Genomic DNA, 8862 nt, shown 5'->3' on the forward strand with positions numbered 1-8862 from the left:
TTGCTGTGTGCCTGATGGAGTCCTAGACGGTCCTCACTGATCTTTCCATGGCCCCGTGGGGAGGGTGCCACAGCTGTCCCCAGGTATAGTTAAGGAAACTGGGAAGAACCCAATCTCCCTGGGGGACTTCCTTCTTCGTTTTTGCAGAAATAAGGAAACTGAGACTTTGAGCAGAAGGCAAATGTTTTTCTCACGGTCACAGAGCTAGGAATGGCCAAGTTCCCCAGCTTTTCTCCTCCTATCAAATTCCAACCACCCTGGGACAGATTTTTAGCCCAGCGAAGATAAACAGCCCTAGAGGACTGAACCCGTGGGCTAGTGGAGAAGATGGATGTTGCGGAGGATCAACTGTATTCGTGGTCCACGATTCTTCACGCCCCCTGTAGCCACGTCCCTTGCCTGGTCACTCTGCACTGCTCTCCCACCCGGAATGTTCTGCCCCGTCCTTGGCTCGGGGCTCAGCTCCATGACTTCTTTGATAGATGAGTGTTAACAGACTGGTACAGGCAGAGGCTTGGCACATTTGCCCTTTTGCTCTTTCTCTTCTGCCATTGTCAGGGGAACACGCCGGCTAGCTTGCTGAATGACCAGACATGTCCCTGAGCCAAGTTACCTCGGCCATCCCAGCCGAGGCCATCGTAGGTCAGCTAGCTGTCCTAGGTGCAAGAGGCCCCAGCCAAGGTCAGCGGCAACCCACAAATGCGTGAGCTAAACGAATGTTTGCCACTGACTTTTTGGGTTGTTATGCAGCATTATTGTGGCAATCGGTGGCAGAGGCAGATGTGTAGGTAGCCGATCTGACAATAGATTGCAGGTGAGAAGGGCTTTGCGGGAGGTCTGCATGAAGTGGGGAGGAGCAGTGGATTCTGGGCTGAGAGGTCAGAGAATGGACCCTAGACCAGTAACACAGAGCCGAATCTTGAAGGAGGAGGAAGGTGTCCCAGGAAGAGGAAGCAGACACATGCACAGGTGTCCAACTGCAAGGTGTGCTGGGGAATCGCAAGTCACCTGGTATGGCCAGTATGTGGAGGGCAATGCAGGAAATGAGACTAGAATGCTCCAGCAAGGGGCCCAATAGTGGTGAGCTCTGAATGCCAGGTTCAAGAGCCTGGGGTCTCCCAGAGGGCAATGGGGAGCCACTGAAAGTTGATAAGCTGATAGGGAGTGCAATGGACTGATGTCCGTGTGCCCTCAAAATTCATATGTTGAAATCCTAACTCCCAGTGCGATTGTATTAGGAGCTGCAGCTTTGGGAGGTGACTAGGTGATGAGGGTGCAGCTCTCATGCACGGGATTACTTGCTCATGAAAGAGCTTGGAGAACCTCTTGCTGTCTTTCTGCTCTGTGGGAATGAAATGAGAAGTGGGCAGCCTACAGCCCTGGGGAAGGCCCTCACCAGAGCCCAAGCCCCTGAGCTTGGACTTCCAGGCTCCAGAACTGTGAGAAGTAACTTTCTGTTGTTTCTAAGTCACCCAGCCTCTGGCCCTTTGTTAGAGCAGTTCAATGGACTAAGACAGGGAGGGCCGAGCTTTGTTCTTTTCTCTTGCCTGTGTGTTCAGGTGCCAAGTCCTACATGGCTCGTCTACCCTTTGTGCTCCAGCCCCACCTCCCTGCTCTGATTCTGACCTCCTCAGCGGGGCTCACCCACCACATGGAGCCCCAGACTGGCCTAGGCAATGACCCTACAGCAAGGGTCACTGGAACCTGGGTGTCCCCAGAGCTGCTCCTAGCACTGAAATCAAGGAACCCATTTCTGAAGCTCCACTAGGGCAGGGCTTTGCCGCTGGGGAGGCCATGACCTTTGGAGCCTGAGACTACCCAGGTTCCAAAGCCATGTCACCGTATCCTGGGGATGTGACCTGGGGGCGGCCATGTCCCCTCTTGGAGCTCCCCTACCCCTCCCTGCCTTGAACCCTCGCTGCTCTGTGGAGCAGACACTCATGAGCCTTAGAGGCCCGGAGAGGTGGGTGAGCTTCCCCACCCGCAGGTGGGACCCAGCCTGTTTGCCATGGGGCAATCTTACTGGTCCTATACCAGTCTGTCCGGGTGCCCCTTCCTAAAATCCTGTGAAGTAGGATGGTAAATTTTCTCCAAAGGCGGTTGCCAGCCATTTCTGCCTAGCTGAGCCCACCCGCAGAGTGCTCCTCCCAGAGAGGAGGCTGGGCCCTGTCTCCTTGAATCTTGACCGGCCTTGTGACTTTCTTGATGAAGAGAACATGGCAGAGGTGACGCTGTGCCACTTCCAGGCCTAGCCTTAAACGGCCTGGGGACTTACACTTCCTCTTTCTTTTGGGAAGCCAGCTGCCACGACGGGAAGCGCAGCAGAGCAGAGAGTAAGGAGAAATGGAGGAGCCACCTGAGGGGCCCCAGGGCATGCGTGCGAGGGAGGCCTCATGGGTGCTTCAGCTTTGCTGAGCTTCCAGCTGGACCCATAAGCAGGGGGCCCACCCAGCAGACCCACACGACTGCGAGAAGTAGTAAATCACTATTATGTCAAGCCACTAAGTGGTGGGGTGGTTTGTTACCCAGCATGGATAACTGAACAGGGGCCCTGGTGGGTGCCTGGGCTCTAGGGTCCCTGGGACCCCTAAGCTCCTCCAGAGCCCGGACCCCTGGGTCCTGTGGTTCCCAGACCACTGGCCAGGGCTTTCTTCCCATTTTAGTCTTACCAGGGGAGATGAGGGGAGTTGTGTGGCTCCCCCACACCCTGTTTCAAAGGCGCTTCTCTGATAAGCTAATGGAGCTCCTATGACAAGAATGACAAGCTAAGAGCTTGGACTCTAGGGTCAGACTCCTGGAATTTAAGGCCCAGATCTGCCACTTTGTGACCTTGGACAACTTACTTAACCTCTCTGTGCTTCAGTATCCTCATCTGTAAAATGAGGTTAATGCCTGAGCCTGTTTCATAGAGTTCCTATAAGGACTGAAGGAGGTAATATATACAGACTCTAAAAACAGTGTTTGACACATTGTAAGCCTTCAATACGTATTATCTATTGTTGTACTAGTACTAGTTCCAGGGATTTTGAGCTGGATATTTCTGTTTGTGATCTGAGGAAACTCACAGTCTCACAAAATAGAAGTATAGGTAAGTAAACAGGTAAGTAGCAATACAGAGGAATAAAAAAATAAAAATAAAAGCAGGAGAATAGTCAAGATTGGGAGTGGTTTATTCTACCTGGGAATTAGGAAGACTTCCTGAGGGAGGTAACAATCGAATTGGGTTTTGAGGATTGACAAGAGTTTTCTGGCTTTATCAGTGAGGTTTATGCTTGGCTCTGAGTAAATGCAACTGCCACCCTCACTACAAAACAAAAAACGCAAAGCCCCAAATAACAGTAGCTTAAACAAGATAGAAGGTTATGTCTGACTTAAGTAGAAATCTGCTGGTGGGAGGCGCAGGGCCCCCATGGCACTCCACAGTGACAGACACCACAGCTCCTCCTGTCTTGTTGCTGCCCACGCATGGCCTGCATCCCCCACGCTCCTCCTGGTGCAAGGTGGGGACACGGCTCTAGCAACACTGTCTCTTCATGGATGCTTCTGGGAGTCATGCACTGCACTTGTAAGCAGTCATCAAAGCTTCATCCCATGGCCAATCTAACTGCAGGGAAGACCAGGAAACATTGTTCTGGGGGGTCATGTGCCCAGCTAGCTAAGAAGTGGGGGTTCCATAACTAAGGAGAACTTGGGGACCAGACACTGGTGGTTATAACTGGCCAAGTTTGCCACACTGAGGACAGATGCTAGGAAAGGTGTTCCCACCAACAGGAACAGCAGGTACAAAGACCTCTGTATTTGAAACACACAGCTGGTTCTGTCTCCACAGGGCCTTTGAGGGGCTTCCCTCCTTCTCCCCTGAGGCATTCAGTGCTTCAACGTGGCTTCTTCTGTGGACTTGCCTTTAGACCAGCTTCTTGCTAGTTAAGACACGTCTCCTTCCCATGGAAGACCCTGAGATGCCCTTGAGCTGTGGTCACTGAGGAGATGGAGCTGCTGTGTGGAGGGCCACAGAGAGAAGGGCCAGAGCTCCCATCAGACTTCTGACCTAGGCCTGGACAGCTGGGGCAGGTGGCTGAGGGGCCCCCGGCCAGAGAAATGCTATAAACAAGGCCAGGAGGTGGCTCTTGGGGGCCCTTGAGTAAAGCTGTCTTGCTAATTCCGGGGCCTGAGGCCTAACGGGCTGGATGCTTTAGAAATGACAGTCCACATACCTACATCATAGATACGCTATTTGTGGTGGGCTGGGACCATGGAGACAACGCTCTTGGAGAAAAATGGGAGCCACAGAGGAGGGGCTCGTGGAGTGGGCAATGGGAAGTACAGGCCCTTCTCTGAGCCCCCCACTCTGGGCTTGGAGGCAGAAGAGTAGGAGTTTCCCCTGGCCCACGGTGTGGCTGCGGAACTCCACCTCTGCCTTGGACGTGCCGGGGACCTTAAAGCTCCAGTTTTCCCTCCGTGAAGTGGCAGCCTGCTTCTCAAGGGCATATCGAGGGCTCCAGTTGGTGGATGGGAATGGTCTTCGCGAGTGCCCAGGTGCTGTGCCCACATGCTCTTACTGTGGACACTTGTGAGAAGGGCCTCCCACAGGGCACATTCCAGAATCCCCACAGGCCAGGACTTGTACCAAGGCAGTACTGCCTGGCCTACACGGTCCCGCTGCAGCCTCGGCTCCCCAGGGAGCTGCCATTGGCCACCGGTGGTGCATCCCTTCCTTCTCTGCCCAGCCTTTCATATCCTCTGGCTCCGGTATGCCCAGCCCTTGGTCAGAGCTCTGAAGGCAGACTCTAACTGCAGCCCAGCCCCTGCTCCCAGACCAGTGTATTCCATGACCCTGGAGACTGGGACTGCGGCGGTCTGGATGGCTAGAAAGCCCAAGTGCTAGAGTGAATACTCGTCCAGGCCGGATCACCGCCCACATGTCCACAGGGACTAGGTGGGCAACCAGTGTAGAAAGTGGCTCACAGGGTAGCAACCTCCAGGCATGCAGCCTGTGCCAAGCTGGGAAGTGTGTGCCCACCCAGTTCAAATGAAGTGTTTTTATACAGTCCTCAAAGCACCCATAAGACACAGCAGAGAGGCAGGCTGGAGACTCTGGGATCTGGTTTCCCAAGCACAAATGTCTGCCCTGTATGTGTTAGAGCAGTGGGAGGGTATGTTTTTACACAGACCGATGAAGTAAGCCGGCCTGGAAGACAGAAGTGCCTCCCACCCCTGCTTTGCTTCTGGGATGGAAGTGGGGAGGGGGTTCAGGGTCTGACTGGGGAGTTAGAACCCAGAGCATGCAAGAGACGCCTACTGTTTTCTTTGCCTAGTGTTGCCCCTTTGTGAAAACTGCCCCCACCATTAGCCCACAGGCTTCCAGTGGGATTCGCCACATTTATTCTCCCAGGTGGTGAGCACCTGACCCACATGAGCCAATCAGTATCTTCTACAGAGCATTTGGACTCAGAACAAAAGACTTCAGCTAAAGCTGGCTGTCTTCACATCCAAAGGCCACGTCAAAACACAAGCTGCTGACAGCCATGCTTTCCCCCACTGACGGGAAGGGCAGATGGAGCCAGGCAGGGGCTGTAAGCAGAGGCCGAGGAGACAGCGGAGAAGAGCAGGGCAGGAGGCCGAGGGGGCCCACTTGAGCACCCACGGGGCTCTCAGCCCCGGCGCCACCCTTGCCTGAGGCCAGCTGGGTCCTGCTCTGGGATGGCAGGGAATACTCCAGGCCCCCTTTCAATAACTTCCACAGCCCCCCACCCCCAACACTTTCTTTTCCTTGCTATGCCTAGTTCAGGTGAGTTTCTATCACAACTAAAATAATCCCACCTGTTTTAAAGGAAAACACAGTGAGATCTATTTTTATGTGACTGTCTACTTACTGAGCCAGCAGCCTCACCTTCCTTATTTCATTAAATCCTGATGATAACTCCAAAATGTGGGAATTATTATCATTTCCATTTGTCATTGGCTGGGTTCGCCTGCTGAGTAGCCATGCAGGACAAAGCTGACACCTGGGATAAGCTTGGCTCCCATCCCCACCAACAGTGGGTGATTGTCCTTGTAGGGTCACACGGAGAGAGAAGTCCCAACACTGGCCAGGCCATGGAAGCCATAGGGCCCCATAGGGGAAATAGCGGGGGACCTGGCAGCTCCAGGATCATCAGTAAAGCCTCTCAGGTATAGTATAGGCATGGCTGTGTGCGGGCAAGTGGGCTCTCCAGAGGCAGAGACCAGCTGCTTTTGACCTTTGAAAGGCTTTTAAAGTTCATTCATTTGAATTCTATGAATGTATAGTTTTCAAAAGAAATGGGATCATACTGTGTGACGTACATCATTTGTTTTTCCACTAGATAGATTATGGACATCCTTCCACTTGAATAGAGTTCTATGTCATCCTTGTTAATAGTCGCCCAAAGTCCACAGAATGTACAGCTCAAAGAAAACTCAGGACTGGTTTCATTGTGACTGTAGATACAAGAATTCAAAGTGAAATATTAGCAGAAGAAATCCAGCACTACACTGAATTAAAAGAATAATACTTCCTACCACAATAGTTCATTTCAGGAATGCAAGGATGGCTGATACTGAGGATTCTAGCAAGTGTTCATTACATTGACAGACAGTGGGGGGAAGCCATGTAATTCTCTCCATAAATAGAAGAAAAGATCTGCATGCGATTAGAAGGAATCCTAAACATGGTTAGAAGTACTCACCAAACCCCAACAGCAAGCAGAGGGAGAGACGTATTAAAGGCATCCTCATTAAAGCCCAGGGTGCACAGGGCTCCAGGGGCCAGCAGCATGGTTATTATTCCATGTTGTCCCAACTAGGTGCCCAGGTACAGCGAAGGTGAGTGGGGCCCAAGGGCAGTGCTGAGAAGAGCTGGTGCATAAAGAGGGTTGACCTGGGTGACTGGCGAGAGAAGGGAAGATACCCAGGCCACCCAGTGCATGGGACTGTGGAGCTATGGGACGATAGGGGCTGCAGGGGCTGGAACTTGTGTTCTTGATCTTCCACCCAGTGACCACTTAGGTCCCGGTAGCTAAGAGACCTGGGAGGCCCCCTTGGGAGAAGCCCACTCTTCCCAGTCCTTTTCCTCCCTGGGTCCTTCAAGCACAGGTGAAGTTGCTGACACTTCTGGGGCAGGCTTGAGTGGGGAGTGGCAGAGAGAACAGGCAGTAACCATGGGCCTGCGCCTTCCCTACTCAGGCTGTAGCACATTAAATGAAAGCAGCGGCGTGGACAACAAGGTGATCCCATTTTTGTAAAAAATGTCATTTATATGTGTGTATTCACATGGGGGAAAATCCAGAAAGATACACACCAAAAGGTTAACCAAAGTGATCTCCAGGTAATGGAATCCTAGTGGGTTTCTTTTGGCTCTTCTGTATTTTCGAATTTTTCTGTAATTATTGTGCACTGTGGAGAGGCAGCATAGTGCAGTGGTTAATAAGTCAGAATGGGGTTACATCCTAGCTGCATTACGTTGCGGGGACTGTTGTAGGGAAGGTGGGCAGGTCACTTGTCCTCTCTGAATGTCAGGCGGTTTATCTGCAAGAGGAAGCCGAGGTGAACATTAAGAGCCTAGTGCACTGCAGTAGGAAATCTGGCAGACCCCAGCCAGTAAGTAGATTTAAAATCACTAGTAACGGGGCCTGAGAAGCACACAGCCCTAAGGGTCCCAACGAAAACATTGAACCTGATTCTAGTCATGAGGAAAAATCAGACAAATTGAATAGAATGCAAATGTCTGGCCTGGATTTTTAGAATTGCCAATGGCATGAAAGGAATAAATAAAGAAAAAATCTGGAGAACTATTTTAGATTAAAGGAGATGGAAAAGGGTGATCCCTGTTTGGGGCCTGGGTAGGGTTGGGAAGCACGAAAGGACATGATTGAGACAGCTGGGCAAGTTTGCATATGGATAGTACGTTAGATAACAGTATGGCAATATTAAATTTCCTGAGTGTCATCACTGTATAGGGATTCTGTGGGCAATGCCCTCACTCTTAAGAGATAGTTGCTGAAATACTTAGGGGAAAATGCTATGATGTCTGCAACAACTCTCTACTGGTTCAGAGACAAAGTAAATGCAGCAAAAATCAAATTAAATTAAAATAAATGCCCAGCAGAGGGGAGATCTCAATAATCGCCAGTCACTGCTCCACGGTCCTAGAGATGCCTCTGCCCGCCTCCTTCCTAGAGGGCCCCTCTTCCTTCCATCCCTTCCCGGAGCCCCCTTTCCCAAAGGAGGTGTATGCGGGGAGGGCTGTGGTAGAGTAGCAGGGATCAGACCACGCCCACCTCCTTGAAATAAGAGGCCTCCCCAGACTGACTCTCCAAACCGCTTCATCCCCACCTCCCTCCATCCATGCACTGTGGATCTTCATGCATTATATACACGTGCCACGGGCTGTCACTCCTCCAGTTTGCTCACATAGTTCCCTGGCCCCAGCACACCATCCTTTCCTTTCCTTTCCTGTCAGTAAAATCCAACTTACCTTTCAAAGAAAGCCCCCTAAGTGCTCAGAGACCTACCTCTCTCCTAGCCCAAGGAAGGAGAATCCTTTCCTGGGATGACCAGGTGTTGTTATTCCATTCTGCAATGCCCTAGCCTTTCTGTCTCCTCCATGAGCCTGGGAGCTCCAGTTCACAAATATCAGGTCACAACCACTCCTGTATCTCTAGGCAAAACTGAGTGCCTGAGCCATAGTAGACACTACACATTTTTTAAAAATTGAAGTATAGCTGATATACAGTATTATATTAGCTTCAGGTGTACAACATAGTATACCTGATTCAATAATCATATACATTGAAATTGCTCAACATGGTAAGTGTAGTTACTGTCTGTCACCATACAAAGTTA

This window comes from Manis pentadactyla, chromosome 11 (genome assembly GCF_030020395.1).
Source record: "Manis pentadactyla isolate mManPen7 chromosome 11, mManPen7.hap1, whole genome shotgun sequence".
In the NCBI taxonomy this organism is placed as follows: domain Eukaryota; kingdom Metazoa; phylum Chordata; class Mammalia; order Pholidota; family Manidae; genus Manis; species Manis pentadactyla.